This window comes from Macaca nemestrina, chromosome 14 (assembly GCF_043159975.1).
Source record: "Macaca nemestrina isolate mMacNem1 chromosome 14, mMacNem.hap1, whole genome shotgun sequence".
Lineage (NCBI taxonomy): Eukaryota > Metazoa > Chordata > Mammalia > Primates > Cercopithecidae > Macaca > Macaca nemestrina.
Genome location: NC_092138.1, coordinates 19878210 through 19895754, shown reverse-complemented (window position 1 = coordinate 19895754; position 17545 = coordinate 19878210). Strand labels below are relative to the sequence as shown.

Sequence of the window (17545 nt, the reverse complement as noted above, 5' to 3'; positions counted from 1 at the left end):
CAAGTGAAAAAAAGCAAACATTAAGTACTGTGGCCAAAGAGTACTTAGCTTTCTACTCTCTATAACATGTTTCACATTATTTATATTATTTATGACAAGCACATTTTGCTGTATGAATAAGAATAAAAGGAATCTTTCTTAATAGAATCCAGGAACCATAGCGGTATTATGACTGTTGTCCTGTGTCCAGTAAGGTTTCCTAGGGGGCACCTATAGGCTAAAAGAGATCCTCGGCAATGCCCCTTCTCCCAGGGCAGGGGTGGGTTAGAGGCACTGAGGGCAGGAGGCTGCCAGCCAAAGAGAACAAAGTTGAGCCAGTGCTAGCACAAGAGAGGAGCGTGGAGTCATAGCTTCTCCTCGACTCCCTCTTTAATGTTCTAGCTACCAGCAAGATACTTGAGATTCAGCTTAAGCAAGAATCACTTACTTAATTCCCTCTTCTGCTTTGGGCTTCAGTGGAAGTCCTTCCAGCAATGAGAACTATTTAGCCAGAATCCAATAATAAGCCATCTATTTTCTATCTCTTGGTAAATTCCCTCCTGTAGCAGGAGAAAAATAACACTAGGTCCCTTTCTCTTCCTTCCTCTCTCCAAAACCTTCATTCTTGTTTAGCTGAAACGTTTAGAAGAAAAAATGAAACTTTAAAAATAGTTTTTTTTTTGGTAATATATACAAAGATACGTGTATGGAGAATGTATATTAGACTTTGCATCTAACACCATTTTTCCTGGAAATATTTCTTTAGAAAATCTAAAAGAAAACCGTTTATCATTATTCATAACAAAGTCATTATTCTCCTACAACAGTTCTTTGGATAGGTATTCTAAATTATTTTGCACTGTTTACACACTATTTTCAAAATGTTTCTCTTCTGATTAGGTTTTCTGCCTTCTAATTATTTTGCACTGTTTTCAAATTTTTTCAGATGCATATATTGGTCTAAGATTCCACATAATAGCAAGCTGGAACTAAAACTGCAAGTGATCAGAAAGATATGAAAGTAGGAGAAATAATACTGCATGTACCAAAGAACAATCAAAGTATCATACATGAGCACTGCATGCAGAATAAACTGTGGTCTGGAAATCAAGAGACTTTGCCATCCTGCAGGTCATTCTATGTGACCTTGGACAAGTGTGTGGCCTCTTGAATATTTTACAGAAACATGAGTTTCTTGATCTGTTAATTAAGTGGATTGGGGGGATAAGATTTTTAAACTCCTTTCCACTGATAAGATTCAAAGACTTGCATTGATTGTTGGGAGTGTAGAATAATTCGCAGGTAGAACTTAGCAACAACCATAGCAACAACATCAACAACATTAATATTTCCCATTAAATAAGCATTTATGGCCGGGCGCAGTGGCTCATGCCTATAATCCCAGGACTTTGGGAGGCTGAGGTGGCAGATTGCTTGAGCTCAGGAATTCAAGATAAGCCTGGGCAATGTGGAGAAACCCCGTCTTTACAAAAAATACAAAAATTATCTGGGCATGGTAATGCGTGCCTATAGTCCTAGCTACTAGGGAGACTGAAGTGGGAGGATGCCTTGAGCTCAGGAAGTCAAGGCTGCAGGGAGCTGTGATCATGCCACTGAACTCCAGCCTGGGCAAAAGAACGAGATCCTGTCTCGAAAGAAAAAAAATAAATAAATAAAAAAGCACTTAGTCCCTGCCAGGAGCTGTCTGTTTTTTATATATTATCTTATCTGATTCTTATACCAACCACTTGAAGTGGAGATTATTTCCTCCATTACGTAGATGAAGAAACTGAGGCTAACAGAGAGTCAACAACTTTTCCTAGGGCCCACAACTAAAAGTGGGGAGGCTGGATTTGAATCCAGGTCTAATTTTGAGGTTTGTGCTCTTAAGACGAGACTAATTCATAATCTTTGGTACATGTAATTTTGGGGGCTATCTTCGCATTATACCATTGCTGCTCTTGGGTAGGGTAGCAAAGGAGAGGAGATAGATAGACATGAGGCCATTAAGAGTTCTTTTTGTTTCAGAAAATGAATATAACTAAAACTTCTTCCACTCCCTAGAATAGTCAGTTGTGGTAGGCTAATGAATTTCTATACCATGTTGGAAATCTATAGCTCTGAGGGCATTCTGAAAATTTCCACTAAGACAAGAGGTGATTTGAGCAGTCTAAGACAGGTGAATCTCCCAGTTGAGCCTTAGAACAGACAGCTCCAGGTCTGGCTCTCTGGTCAGCCTGGATGCCAGTGATTCACTCATTGTGTGATTAAGTGGCAGGCTTATGTTTCTAGAGCTAATGATTCTAAAGCTTTCTGTGGTATTAAACTAACACACATAAAAAAACTAAAGGCAATTAGAAGCAATCAAAGCATTTGGAAAGTAAGATTCAATTTCTGCATTTGCTAAACTCTTCATCAAGAAAATCAGTAAATTTTTTAAAAAGCCATGAACATGATACACAGAAAATTAAAAAAGCAATCAGTTTTAAAATGTACACACGCTTCCCAGAATGCTTAGGGCATTTAGGACTGAGCCATTTTTCACTTGTCTTATGTTGCTGCATTTATTCAGACATGTGAACACTCTCTTGAATAATGTTCCTCTTACAGTTTTGACAGATGAATGGGTATGTAACTCCTCAAGTGCCAGGAAAACCCTTAGAAGCATCAAAGAATAAAAGCCACACTGAACTATTTATACAAGAATTTCCAGCAAATAGTAGTGGGCAGGCTTCCCTTATTTGGGCTTAAGTGTGTATGATGTTTGAAAAATCTGTTAAGTCACTTTTGGTCAGATCAGTCTCAATGTTTGTCAATGTGTCATCTCATTTGGCCTCTAAGAACCACACAGTGACATAGGAGACAGGATAGGAAGTTATCTTTCCATCCAGGAAACCATTTGACTTCTTCAGTTAGCACTTTCATTTTGCTCAGGGCAAAATTCAATACCTTTTAGAATATAAAGTAGGGCCTTTCAAACTTTCAGTCGAATATCCCCTCTAGGCCAATCGTTAATCATTCATGTCTCTGGCTCTGAAATCTTTTAATGACCACTGAACAGGTTAAGTTTTACTAAATATGAAGAGATCTAGGTGTTGGTCAATGCGTGTGTATATAGATGTATGTTTTGTGTGTTTTGGAAGGGGTTGCAGTAAATATTTGTGTCTTAAATAATGTGAAAATAAAGGAAACCAAAGTGCCACTTCTATTTTTAAATTCCCACAGATATTTCCAATTCCATTTCTATTCTCTACAAATGAAATAGTTATAGAAGTTGGGATGACCTTGCAAGAAGAAGAAGAAACAAAGGATAACATTGAAGATTTGGGGTTGAATTGAGTTGAAACTTACTATTTAGCTAAAGTAATACCGGGACTTGAGCAAGCATTAGTGGCAGTCTGAAACATTCAATCAATCATTTTGCCATCATTTATTTGGGTTAGCTAGTTATGCTCAAAATCACTAGATAATTATTGAATTCTTCTATTGTTTGAAAAATTAGACTTGACAGGTCAGGCGCGGTGGCTCATGCCTGTAATCCCAGCACTTTGGGAGGTGGAGGTGGGCAGATCACGAGGTCAGGAGATCAAGACCATCTTGGCTAACATGGTGAAACCCCGTTACTACTAAAAATACAAAAAATTACGTGGTGGCGCGTGCCTGTAGTACCAGCAACTCGGGAAGCTGAGGCAGGAGAATGGCATGAACCCAGGAGGCGGAGCTGCCAGTGAGCCGAGATCGCGCCACTGCACTCCAGCCTGGGTGACAGAGCAAGACTCCATCTCAAAAAAAAAAAAAAAAAAAAATTAGACTTGACAGTATGGTTTGAATATACAGGCTAGAAAACTGAATTCTAAGTTCTAAATTGTAGTATATTAGACCTGAAAAAATCTTCAAAGACCTACTATTTTGAAACTCTGGCTTTACAAATGAGAAAGCCAAGACCAGAAAACTCGCCCGAGGTGACACAGTTGGTTGGTGGAAGGGTTACTCGGACTCCTGGTTTTCTGACCTTTGGTCCAGTAGCGTTTCACCTGCAGTCTCTTGAGAAAGCTGTAGCCTCCCAAGAAGCAAATCACCACTTTTCTGATAATGCCACCATGGTGCCTTCCTTCTAGGTCCCTCATAGCATTCCTGTGGTATTTGACAAAGTCTAAATTTCCTAAGTGCAAAATCCAGTTTTCTCTTCTTGTGCCCTCAATAAAGAGCTTTTTAATCTTTAGGTCTGAAAAATAGCTCATCTTCCCAAGTCTTGCCCCTAACAGTCCCCATAAACTCACACAGCCCTTAATACACTTATGCCTGCAATACTCAAAATTCTATCTTCCTATGTTGGTGCTGGATTACCATTTTGGAAAATAAATCTTAAGTTGATTTCACCATTAAAGGAAAAATTGTATTTTATTATTAATTTTTATAAAGATCATCTCCTTCATCCATCTATATCTTTTCCTGAAAAGTGCTTAGTTCTGTATTCTGGGGGCAGAATGGATAAGTGAAATCTACAGACGATGCCAAGGCTCACTGTAACCAGCTTTCAGGCTCCTCTCTATGTGGGCCTTTTAAGCAAATGGCTCACAAGTGGCAGATATGACAAATTCGAGTTTGAGTCCCCAGCATCAAGTGGAGGTCATCATTAAGACCAATAATCAGGCCGGGCACGGTGGCTCACGCCTGTAATCCCAGCACTTTGGGAGGCCAAGGTGGGAGGATCACGAGGTCAGGAGATCGAGACCATCCTGGCTAACATGGTGAAACCCCGTCTCTACTAAAAATACAAAAAAATTTAGCCAGGCGCAGTGGCAGGCACCTGTAGTCCCAGCTACTCGGGAGGCTGAGGCAGGAGAACGACCTGAACCTGGGAGGCGGAGCTTGCAGTGAGCTGAGATCGCACCACTGCACTCCAGCCTGGGCGACAGAGCGAGACTCTGTCAAAAAAAAAAAAAAAAAAAAAAGAACAATAATCAAAATGTAATAGTCCAAAGAGTGTTGCATTAGGAGTTGAATTATTTTTGTTTTCAGCCACTTACTCTATGATCCTGAATGAGTCAACCTCTCTGAGACTCAGTAACATAATCTGTAAGATGAAAATAATTAAACCTACTCTGCCAACCGCATTCCTGTTCTGAATTCACTGATGGATTCCCATAACACTTAGAATAAAATATAAAATCCTTTGTGGCCTAGAATGTCCTTCCTGAGCTGTCTGTCTTTCCTTCTCTATCTGTCTTAAGGTCTAAACACATCTTTTCCAGTTTCTCTAATTTGCAAGGTTTTTCCTGCCTGGGGCCTTTGTACCTTTTGTTACCTCTGTTTGAAACACTTCACACCCCTACTTCCTTTTCCTTTTCCAGCTGACCCATTCTTTTTTTTTTTTTTTTTTTTTTGACAGCATCTCACTCTGTCACTCAGGCCGGAGGGCAGTAGTGTGATCTTAGCTCACTGCAACCTTTGCCTCCTGGGTTCAAGCAATTCTCCTGCCTCAGTCTTCCAAGTAGCTGAGTTACAGGCACCCACTACCTCATCTGGCTAATTTTTTGTATGTTTAGTAGAGATGGGGTTTCACCATGTTGGCCAGGCTGGTCTTGAACTCCTGACCTCAAGTGATCCACCGCCTCAGCCTCCCAAAGTGCTGGGATTATAGGCGTGAGCCTCCATGCCTGGCCCCAGCTGACCCATTCTTTAGTTTCCTTTGGGGAGATCTTCTTTATCATCCCTTTAAGAGAGTCCCCCTACCCCTCCCTACTTGGTTCCATCACTTTAAAAATCATATAACATCATTTATTTCTTTTATACTATTATCACAACTGTAATTGCAAATGTACAAATACATACATTTATTTTCTTTTGTTATTTCTGACTTTCCCCAAAAGACTGTAAACTTCTTGAGGGTAGGAACCAGGTCTATGGTATTCACTGTTGTATTCCTGATCTCAAGGTGCACATATATAATATTGTTTCCAACTCAAAAAGTGGTATGTATATAAAGACAAGAAAATAAAGCAATAGATCAATATCTCTCACGCATATAGGTGGAAAAATTCTTAGCAAAATATTAGAAAATGAGTCTCAGCAACATATAAAAGTGATTATACATCATGATTAAGTGCATTTATCCCATAAATGCAATGTTGTCTTAACATTTGAAAATCAGTTAATGTAGTGTATAATAATTAAATTATGAACAAAAGCTTTCAGTATTTTGAACAAGCTCTACTCAAGAATATTTTTTAGAATATTGTATTAGTTCATTTTTACACTTTCACCTGAGACTGGGTAAATTATAAACCAAAGAGGTTTAACTGACTCACAGTTTTGCATGGCTGGGGAAGCCTCAGGAAACTTCCAATCATGGTGGATGGTGAGGGGGAAGCAAGGTATGTCTTACATGGCAGCAGGAGAGAGAAGAGAAAGCAAAGGGGGAAGAGCCCCTTATAAAACCATCGGATCTTGTGAGAACTCACTCAATTTCACAAGAACAGCATGGCGGAAGCAGTCCCCATGATCCAATCACCTCCTATCAGGTCCCTCCCTTGACACATGGGGATTAGGGGATTACAATCCAAGATGAGATTTGGGTGGGGACACAACCAAACCATATCAAATATTCACTGCTTCTTTAACTTATTCAGTGGGGAAATTATTCCCTTAATTATCAGGCAGCTCCCATGATTTTTCTGGTCATTCTTGGGTAATAAAAATGCAAAGATCATATTTAGTGACAAACACATTCTCACTTTAAAATTATGTCTTCTCTTCTGCTACTAGAGTGCCTGGCTGTAGCCAAGGAGCAAGAGTCTTATTACATCATTTTCTTTCTTTTGAGCCGAAATCTACTTTCTGGTTTCTCCCGTGCCTAGATGCTACCTCTGCTCTCTGGAGACATTCTGAAATCTCATCCCTTTTTTTCTGATGTAGTTCCCCACATAATTAAACAGAGCAATCTTAACTTCTTCCATTCTTCATTTCTTTAAGCAAAAATTATCTCTTAACGGTTTCTCAAGATAAAATTTTCCCTTTAAAATTTGCAAACCTGCCAAAAAATGTGAAGGCTAGTACAATGAGCACCTATATACCCTTCACCTAGATTTTATACATATATAAGATACATATATAAAATGTTTGCTGAATCATTTGAAAGTAAATTGCTAACATCATGCCATTTCATGCTAAATCACATCAGTGTGTGTCTTCTAAGAACAAGGACATTGTCTTCAAAACCACAATATCATTATCTCACTTAAGAAGATTAACAGTAATTTAATACACTTAATAATATATAAGGTACAGACCATATACAATTTTTCTATTATGCAAATAATGCTTTCTGCTATTTTTTAAATCTAGAATCAAATAAAGGATCTCACATTTGCATTTGTTTTTCATGACTCTTTAATCTAGAATAGTTCCTCCAACTTTATGTGAATTTTATGGCATTGCTCAAGTTAATGTTTATTTTTTATTTCTGGTTTTTGGAGACAGGGTCTTACTCTGTCGCCCTGGCTGGAGTTCGGTGGTGCAGTCTCGGCTTACTGCAACCTCTGCCTCCTGGATTCAAGCGATTCTCATACCTTCTGAGTAGCTGGGAGTACAGGCGTGCACCACCATGCCCAGCTAATTTTTTGTATTTTTAGCAGAGACCGGGCTTCACTATGTTGCCCAGGCTGGTCTCAAACTCCTGGGCTCAGGCAATCTGGTGCCTCGGCCTCCCAAGGTACTAGGATTACAGGCATGAGCCACCATGACTGGTCTCAATGTTTTAATCGAGCCATTCTGACCAACCTCAACCTCATAAGTAAGAGCCTACAGCCTCCTCCAGACATAGGCAAAAATATTTTAAAGACAGATGAATTCCTGTTTTCTTTGGAAAGCTTTTTGGCAGCTACACAACTGGTTCCTGTGGTCAATCCAATTATACCTCAGGCCCATTTCTTATGAACAACAGATAGGCCGGATCTTCCCCATCGTGGAGTCATGGCATTCCACTTTTGAGTGTGCCTACAAAACCTTCCTCATTGCTGGATGTGGTGGCTCAAGCCTGTAGTTTCAGTTACTGGGGAGGCTGAGATGGGAGGACCACTTCTATCCAGGAGTTAGAGCCCAGCCTGGGCAACATAGTGAGACCTCATCTCTTAAAAAAAAAAAAAGGTAAACTTTCCTGTTGGAGTCTTTTCTTTTCTATTGGTTTAGATAACTTATGAAAACGAGTTGAGGTCATTTTAAAGATTGAGTCTCCCATTAATTTAGATCAGCTGTCATTCTGATTTGTGACAAGCACAGCTTCATAGTGGTAGAGAAGAGCTGGAAACAAGAGTTACTACTGGGTAGGAGCAACACAGAGGAGATTGAATGTTGAGACAAATACAGAGTCTCAGGTTAGCAAGGAAAGAATGGTGACCTAGGGTCCCAACCGTTTCTGTTTCATTCCAGGCAAAGGGCCAGCAAGGAGATGGAAGACAGAAGGTTCCAAGATGGTACTGGTGTCTTCACAAGTGGGCAGTAAGCCAGATGTGGGACATCAGAATCCAAGAGGCAGCTAGACAGCAAAGGGACATTTGGACCCAGGGAAATTGGGATCTTGCCCCCAAGCAAAGGTTCAGGGACACATTTCCTGTCCTCAGAAAGGGAGCAGCCTAAAGCAAGGTAAGTCTGCTGTGAAGAATAGAAAAATAAATAGGGAACCAGAACTGGCTTTTTGATAATGGAGACAGAAACTGTATGTGAAAAGGAGTCACACCCAATGGACTACCTGAGTCCTACATCCAAAAGACTATATCCAAAACCAACAGTAGTTATAGGGATTGTGGGTACATCTGTGAAGGAAACAATGCATACAGCGGTCCATTTCCAAGACAAAGTGCCTTAAATCAATTTAAGTCAGCAAACTACAGAGGAAACAAGATATACTAGGCCCCTGCTCGGCTAGCCAATGCCTGCTTGTCAGCTCCCAGCCCCCACCTTGGTTGCTGTCACCCAAACCAAAACAGTTTAGTCTAAGATAAAGTTTACTAACCTGCAAAATAGCTCACTTTTTCTGTTCTTATCAGCCTGCCCAGCTACTTAGGTGTAAGTCAAACACTTAAAGAGCCTCTGAGCTAACTAGGATCACAATGCATTGTGGGCTGCAACAAAATGCAGCAAGACAACCCTAAAGAAAATACCTAAAGCCCCTACCCAACAATCAATAGGCAACATCCGGGAGGATTGTGACCCCATAGTACTCAGCCTATAAGGCACTGGGGGAGGGACTTGCACACTAGGGGATAAAGTGCTTGTTAAAACTGTGCTGGGCCGGGGGCGGTGGCTCACGCCTGTAATCCCAGCACTTTGGGAGGCCGAGGCGGGCGGATCATGAGGTCAGGAGATCCAGACCGAGACCATCCCGGCGAACACGGCGAAACCCCGTCTCTACTAAAAATACAAAAAAATTAGCCGGGCGTGCTGGCGGGCGCCTGTAGTCCCAGCTACTCGGGAGGCTGAGGCAGGAGAATGGCGTGAACCCGGGGTGGGTGGGGAAGAGCTTGCAGTGAGCCAAGATTGCGCCACTGCACTCCAGTCTGGGCAAACAGGGCCAGACTCCATCTCAAAAAAAAAAAAACAAAAAAACAAAAAAACGAAAAAAATGTGCTGGGTGTGCCTGCCCATCAAACACCCAGTCTTGCAAAACTGTCATTAAAAGTCTTACTTTCACTGTTCTCTGGGTCTCTGAGTCCATTCTTTGGTTTTAAACGGGTGAGTTTGTTTCTCATAATCTGTCACCATTTAGCTTCTTCCTCAATTAAGTAAGGTTAATCTTTACTTTATCTCCTTTTGGCCTGAAACCTAGCTAAAAAACAAAGCAAAACAAACAAAATCCTTTTCAGTAATACAATATAACCTCTGTTTTATTCGACTTCATCAGCCCATTATTTTTCCAGTTGGAGTAAAAATAAATAATATATTTGCTATTCAGGGGATTTCTGATGCTGTGCTTTTACAAACAAATTCTCACGTGTATCTTATTCCTGAACTTCTGATGGGCTGCCCCAGTACTTCCTGTAATACAATTTTCCTGCCATCCCCTGAAGCCTGCAGATTCCTCTCGGTAATGAGAAATGCTCTATTCTCATCACCGTGCTATGCTATTGATTTCGCAGGTTGTAAGAGCAGGAGAGGCTAGGTGATATGGTTTGACTGTGTCCCCAACCAAATCTCATCTTGAATTTTAATCCCCACATGTTGAGGGAGGAACCTGGTGGGAGGTGATTGGATCATGGGGACAGTTTCCTCCATGCTGTTCTTACGATAGTGAGTGAGTTCTCACGAGAGCTGGTTGTTTGATAAGTGTCTGGCATTTCCCCTGTACTCTCTCTCCTCCTGCCGCCTTGTGAAGAAGGCACTTGCTTCTCCTTTGCCTTCTGCCATGATTTTAAGTTTTCTGAGGTCTCCCCAGCCATGAGGAACTGTGAGTCAATTAAACCTCTTTTACTTGTACATTACCCAGTCTCAGGTAGTATCTTTATAGCAGTGTGAAAGTGGACTAATACACAAGGTTATGCTTCAGTAACAAATAATCCCCCAAATTGCAATGCCTTGTTACAAAGATTTATTTCTCATTACATTTCATGATTATTACAAATCATTGCAGCTCTGCTCATATTCCTTTCACCCTGGGACACAGGCTGATGGATAGGCCTTTATCTAGAACACTACCAGTCTTGTGGTTGAGAAAAGGGAGAAATAGCAAATCACACACCAGGTCTAAAAGTGACTGTCTGTAAATGACGCATGCCACTTCTGCTTACACTTCACTGGCCAGAGCTAATCTCATGGATTGGCCTGGAATCAGTGGTGCAGAAAAATATTGTCCTCTTTAGGATGTGAGTATTCAGGGATGATCATTAAATTTACCATATGTGTTGTTGATATCAGGAAATATGTAGCTCTTTATCAGGGTCTATGTGCCTATCAGGACATGTTTGCTTCTCTATCAGGATATATGTGTCACTGCATAGGGACAAGAAGCTTCTGAGTCATTGACTAGGACTGAATTGCTGACTAGTGTATTGACCTCCTGGATTCTCTCCAAGCCAGGCTTTCCAGCATTTCTCCTTCTCCTCATCCCATCACAGAACCAATCCATTGTGGAGTCTGGGCCTGCTGTAGCCTGACCAGCCTTAGGTCAGGCTTGACAAAGAATAATTGTGGTCTGCTTCCTTTTCCTCTCCTATTAGCAGCTGGATCAGAGGCCTTCCTTTTTGGCTCATGAAGCTTCTTCCTGAAAAACTTTTTGATTGATTGATTTATTTTTCGTTGTGGTCAGCCATTTCATAGTACACTGCCAGAGGATTCAATTTGCCTTGTGTTTCTTCCTGAAGTGACTTTTTTTTCTTCAGCACTTTTTGGAAACCACAGCTCATTCTGGGTTTTGGTCTGCCTGGCACTCTTGTCACAGATTTCTGCAATTGTTTTCGTCTATCTCTCTGTAACTCAAATTTCCTCAGGCCTCTGAAGGCTGTGAGGATAAGGTCACATTTACCGTAATAACTGATATTTGTCTGACCCATCTTGCCCAAGTGCTCATGTAAGACCTCTTGACCTCCCCAAAGGTCTCTCCAGTCATTTCTGGGCATGTTAGGGGTGAGTTGAAAGCTGGGAATAGGGGTCCCCTCACATGCTTCTGTCCAGGCCTCCATCCCAAGGATGTCCACAGTTATTGGGCTCAAACTGGCACTTGGATTATTTAGGATTTCCTGACTGCAAGTCATAGAAACCAACTTGAGCTAACTTAATCAAGATTGAGAGTTTACAATAAGGACGCTCGGCTATCTCTCAGAAGAGACTGAATATAGCTGCCCCTCAAAAAAGTTCTTCTAGATTAGAAAATGGAAAAATCTTACAGAACTTGCCCAGTCAGTTTTACCTGCTTATTCCTTAGCGTCTGCTCCGTGAGCTCACCTCTGATTTTTCTACTCCTGGGCCCACAGTGAGGAAATTCCCTAGTTCTCTCTGAATCCTAAAACCAATTTCCATCTGAGAGGATCCCATTCTTTAGGCTTTAGTAATGAGCCCAAGCCTAGATTTTAAGTAAATGTTAAGGATGAAGGTCACAGTTTTAAAAAGAAAGGATACGGGAGTCTCTGTGTTTTTGGCAGAGTTGGCTGGAAATGGGGGAGAAAATATTTTTCTTGAGCTTGGCAGTGGTTCCACTTATCTGTATATGTTAGTTTGCTAGGGCTGCCATAACAAAGTATCACAGACTGAGTGACTTAAATATCAGAAATTTGTTTTTCACAGTTTGGAGGCTAGAAGTCTGTCTTAGTCTTTTTGTGTTGCTATAAAGGAATACCTGAGGCTGGATGATTTATAAAGAAAATGAATTTATTTGACTCATGGTTCTGCAGGCTGTACGGGAAGCATGTGCTTCTGGTGAGGGCCTCAGGGAGTTTCCACTCACGGCAGAAGGTGAAGGGGAGCCGACATCACATGGTAAGAGGAAGGAAGCAAGGGAGGGAATGAGAGAAGGAGATGCCAGGCTCCTTCTAGTAGCTATCTCTTACAGGAACTAAGAATAAGGACTCAATCCCACAAGAACGGAACCAAGCCATTCATCGTGACCTCACATATTGAGGAAAAATTTTGTTTTCTTTTGAGATAGAGTCTCGCTCTGTTGCCCAGTCTGAAGTGCAGTGGTGCACGATCTCAGTTCACTGCAACCTCTGCCTCTTGGGTTCAAGTGATTCTGGTGTCTCAGCCTCCCAGGTAGCTGGGATTACAGGTGCATGCCACCATGACTGGCTAATTTTTGTGTTTTTAGTAGAGATGGGGTTTCACCATATTCGTCAGGCTAGACTTGAACTCCTCCTGACCTCAAGTGATCCACCCGCCTCAGCCTCCTAAGTGTTAGGATTACAGGCGTGAGCCACTGCACCTGGCTGCATTTCTTTCTTTTTATTTTTTGAGACAGGGTGTTGCTCTGTCACACAGGCTAGAGTGTGGTGGTGCAATCGTAGCTCACTGAAGTCTTGAACTCCTGGCGTCAAGCATCCTCCCACCTTAGCCTCCCAAGTAGCTAGGACTACAAGTGCATGGTACCATGACCAGCTAATTTTTAAATTTTTCTCTAAAGATGGTATCTTGCCATGCTGCTCACTCTGGTCTCAAACTCCTGGCCTCAAGCAATCCTCCCGCCTTGGCTTCCCAAAGTGCTGGGATTACAAGTATAAGTCAAGTACAAGTATGCTGGCTGGCTGGGCATCAAACTTCAAAATGCAATTTGGAGGTGATAAATATCCAAACTATATGAAAGTCCAAGATCAAAGCGTTGGCAGGTTTGGTTTCATCTGAGGCCTCTTTCCTTGGCGTGCAGATGGGAGCCTTCTCAATGTGTCCTCACATGCTCTTTCTTCTGTATTCACTCATCTCTGGTGCCTCTCTGCGCACCCTAATCTTTCCTTCTTATAAGGACACCAGTCAAATTGGATTAGGGCCCACCCAAATGGCCTCATTTTGACTTAATTACCTCTATAGAGGCCCTATCTCCAAATACAGTTACAGTCAGAGGTACTAGGGGCTTCAACATATAAATTTAAGGGACACACTTTTCAGCCCATAACATCTATTGTTACCTAACAAATCACTTCAACAAATGGTGTAAAATACAAAATTTCACTCTGCTCATGGTTTCTGTAGGTCGGAAGTCCAGAAAGAGCACTGTGTGCCAGTCTTTTCTCTGCTCCATGATGTCTGGGTCTCAGCTGGGATGGACTGGGATGGACTGGGATGGATGGAATGACGGGGTGCTGATAAAGAGCTGGGTTGCAGGATTCACTTCTGAGATGGTTTCTTCACTCATATATTCTATGCTTGGGCTGAAATGGCTGCAGGATGTGCTTAGATGGCACTGTCGACCTAACAGCTAGATGAGTAGCCTCTCCTTGACTTGGGCTTCTTCAGGTAAGATGGACCTCTTACACGGCAGCTCAGGGCTCTAAAAATGAGTATTCCAGTGAACAAGGAACATAGTGTCACTTCTGCTGTGCTTTATTGGTCGAAGCAGTAACAAGCACAGATAAAAAGAGGGTCAAAAAATGTGTGGCCATATGATAGAACTGCCCTAACAGGCATACTCCAAAGTGTCTACTACATCAGTGTTCCATGTGCCCTCTATGTGAAGAACAAGTCCCTAACCAAATTGTTGCTTCATGATGCTTCCAAAAGTGTAGCAAACTATTTATCTTTTTGACTCCTATCAACACCAATGTGCCAGTAGCCACACTCAAGTTATTTTCTAGACATGCATGTTACATTTGCAATATTCCTAGGCTTTCTCATTCTCGTAACTCTCTCAATTTGCTTGTGGGTACATGAGTCTGTCAGGCTCTGGTGGGAAAGTCATGCTTTCATTATCTTTTTCCTGAGCCTTATTATTCAGTTAAAAGAAACTGAGGTGTCAAATTTTTGTTTGGACTTTCACCCAAAGGTCTTCCCGCTTTCTTCTTTCGCCAATTGCAGATGAGAAAGAGTTACTTTTTCAAAATCTGCGAGTCCCTGAATTTCTGAACTCTCTCTATTCTCTTTTATTCTTCTAATAAACTGAACTCTTGCCTTTATTTTAATGTTTTCTCAAATTAATTTAATAATAATTAATATGGCAGGCACCTGTAATCCCACCTGCTGGTGAGGCTGAGGCAAGAGAATTGCTTGAACCTGGGAAGCGGAGGTTGCAGTGAGCCGAGATCGCACCATTGCACTCTAGCCTGGGCGACAAGAGTGAAACTCCATCTCAAATAAAAATAATAATAATAACAATAATTAACAAGTGCTTTCTGTTTTTCAACCTCTTCCCCAGGCCTATGAACTAATTCAGAACACAAATCTACCTTCCAAGTTATCTTAGGTAACAGTTAAACATATATTTCCCCCTCACATAAATCTGGAAAGCATTCTCCCATACTGGAAAAAAATTCTTTGCCTCTCCTAAGCATGTATATAAGTAGTATCTATCTACATATGTACACTTGTATATAATTCTTTAAATTGCACCCCCAGCAATTCTGGGTACCATTTTCTTTATCATCCTGGAAAAGAAAAGTTATACAGTGGCATCAAACAATCCTAAAATCTCAGTGGCTTCAAACAACAAGAATTTATTTCCTATTCATGTTTCATATCTATTTAGCTCAGGAGGAAACTTTGTCTTTGGAGTCTATCAAAGCCCATGCTGATAGAGCAGCCATAATCTCAAAATTGCTGGTTGTTGGCCTGGGGAGAGGGAGGGTCCTGGAACTTGTTGCATGGTCATATAAGCTTTCCCATAGGGAAGTGATATTACTCCTCTCACAACTCAATGGCCCTAATTAGTTACATGGCCCCATCCAATCAGAAGAGAACCAAGAAGTACAAACCTATTATGTGCTTGGAAAGTGGGAGCTGGGAATCTTTGATGAACAGCACTAATAACTACTACAGAATGTGAGGGAGTAAAAGGTAGAAATGAACAGAATATTTTTAGAAATTTTAATCAGCTTTATTGGGTATAACTTACAAAACATAAAATTCATGTTTTTGTTCTTTTTTTTTTTTTTTTTTTTGAATGAGGAAACGTTTATTCCATCTTCAAACAGCATCCCAGGGCCGGGCATCTCCTCCAAGGCTTTATAATACACTGGGCACAGACAGAGTCTGGAAGCCATGGGGCGCACCTGCCCTCCCCAGGCTTCCTAAGTAACAACTGCAGACTATTTACATAAAGCTGGGTGTTGTCAGGCAAAGCCCTTCCCTACTGCCAGGAGAGGGAGCAAGGAGGAAGTGTTGTGGTCTCGAGCCCCACCCCCACGCCATGGGAGGCAGACCAGAGAGCACTGGTACAGGGTGGCCCCCAGATCATACAGCAGTGGGGACAGGGGGAGCAAACCTGAGTGAGGACACAGGAGCCTGGTCCTGCCCCACTGCACAGGGCAGGTGTGAGGGCTCCCTCGCGTCTTTGGCAGAAAACAGCGCCTCCCACAGCCTGACCTGGGCTGGGGGGAAGCAGCGGCACTTGTCAGTAGCACATGGGTGCCTGCTGGCTTCTAGCCACTCCAGGAAGGGCTGGGGTCATTAAAAGCAAGGAGAAACACTAGCTAAACACCCTTTCCTAAAAGTGCCCTGGAAGAGTGTGTCTGACTAAAGCCCCCTGGGTGCAAGCACTGTGGCTCTGCCAGCCCTCCAGGCTGGGAGGCTCCTTAGCTGTGTGTTGAGTTGCACAGGATGGGACAGGCGAAGGAGGGGGACTGGCAGTTCCAGGAGGCTCGTGGGAAAGTCCAGGGCAGAGGGGAGGGTCCTCTCTGCCCCCCTTCCCACCCCGAACGTCACTCAGTACACAGGGGCGGCTGGTAGCCCTCGGTGGTCTCCGCATTCTGGGTGAAGGGCAGCTGCTGGTAGTTGTCCACAGATGCACCTGGGTAGGAGGCATAGGCAGTGTTGAGGTCTGGGGTGGAGTCGATGTAGTTCTGGATGAAGTCCTCCACGCCAGCCTTGCAGCGCCGATAGGCCAGGAAGGCCAGCACGCCCCAGGAGAAGATGGAAAATAAGCTGAAAGTGATGGCTGTCCGCGTGGAGTTGGCCCCCAGCGGCACGTCCTCCGGTTGGGTGGCCACCCACTGGTTAGTAAGGAAGCCGAAATCAACAAACCACAGGAAGGTTCAGAGAGCTGAGAAGAGCAGGTCACCAATGACCAGGTACTTGCGGTCAGTGGCGTTGCTGATCTGGGGGAAATACGCGTCGGCCACCAAGAAGGCCGAGGCCTCGAAGGCCAGCACCCCAATGGCACTGCCGTAGCGGCAGGCGTCCTCGTTGTGGTTGAACACGCAGTACATCTGCTTAGACTTGCTGTAGTCCTCGCCATAGATGCAGGAGAACACGATCAAGGCAAAGATCCTGCACAGGGCGCGCGCCGCCACCTGCGGTTGCGTCAGGAAGCGCCGCAGGTGGAAGGAGCCGCCCGCGTTGGCCACACAGTAGACCCCGCTCTCCATGTCGCCGTCGCCGCCGCCAAATTCATGTTTTTTAAATGTACTGTTTGATGAGTTTTGACAAATGCATGTAGTCATGTAGCCACCACCACAGTCAAGGTATAGCATATGTTAATCACTCACTATAATTGCCTTCTGTCACATAACATTCGACTCTGTTCTCACACCTCCACTCTTCGGCAACCACTGATCTGATTTCTGTCACCATAGTTTAACCTTTTCTAGAATGTCATAAAAATGAATCATAAGGTAGATAGTCTCTTGAGTCTGGCTTCTTTTACTGCGCTTAATGGTTTTGAGATTTATTTATGTTTATGCATAAATCATATTGTTTTTTATTGTTCTTTACTAGTATTCCATTTTGTGAATAATCAAGATTTGTTTGTTCATTAAGCCTGTTGGACATTTGGGGTGCTTCTAGTTTGGAGCTACTATGAATAAAGCCCATTGTGAAGCTTTACATTCTTTGTATGAACATCTGTATGCATTTAAGTCAGGTCAATACCTAATAGTGAAATTGCTGGGTGATGTAGTAAGCATATGTTTAAATATATGAGAAATGACCAATCTGT

General features: G+C 42.5%; 1 long non-coding RNA gene and 1 pseudogene across 1 annotated transcript in view; both read right to left on the bottom strand.

Annotated features, from left to right (window-relative positions):
- LOC139358296 (uncharacterized) overlaps positions 1-9079 on the bottom strand; it is a 48376-nt gene extending 39297 nt beyond the window's left edge. Inside the window, exon 1 of the long non-coding RNA XR_011613035.1 lies at positions 8993-9079. This is a non-coding gene — a long non-coding RNA (uncharacterized lncRNA). The remainder of the gene's footprint in view (positions 1-8992) is intronic.
- A 7231-nt stretch (positions 9080-16310) lies between these two features.
- On the bottom strand, positions 16311-16976 carry LOC105498963 (putative synaptogyrin-2 like protein; annotated as a pseudogene).
- Positions 16977-17545: the final 569 nt, after the last annotated feature.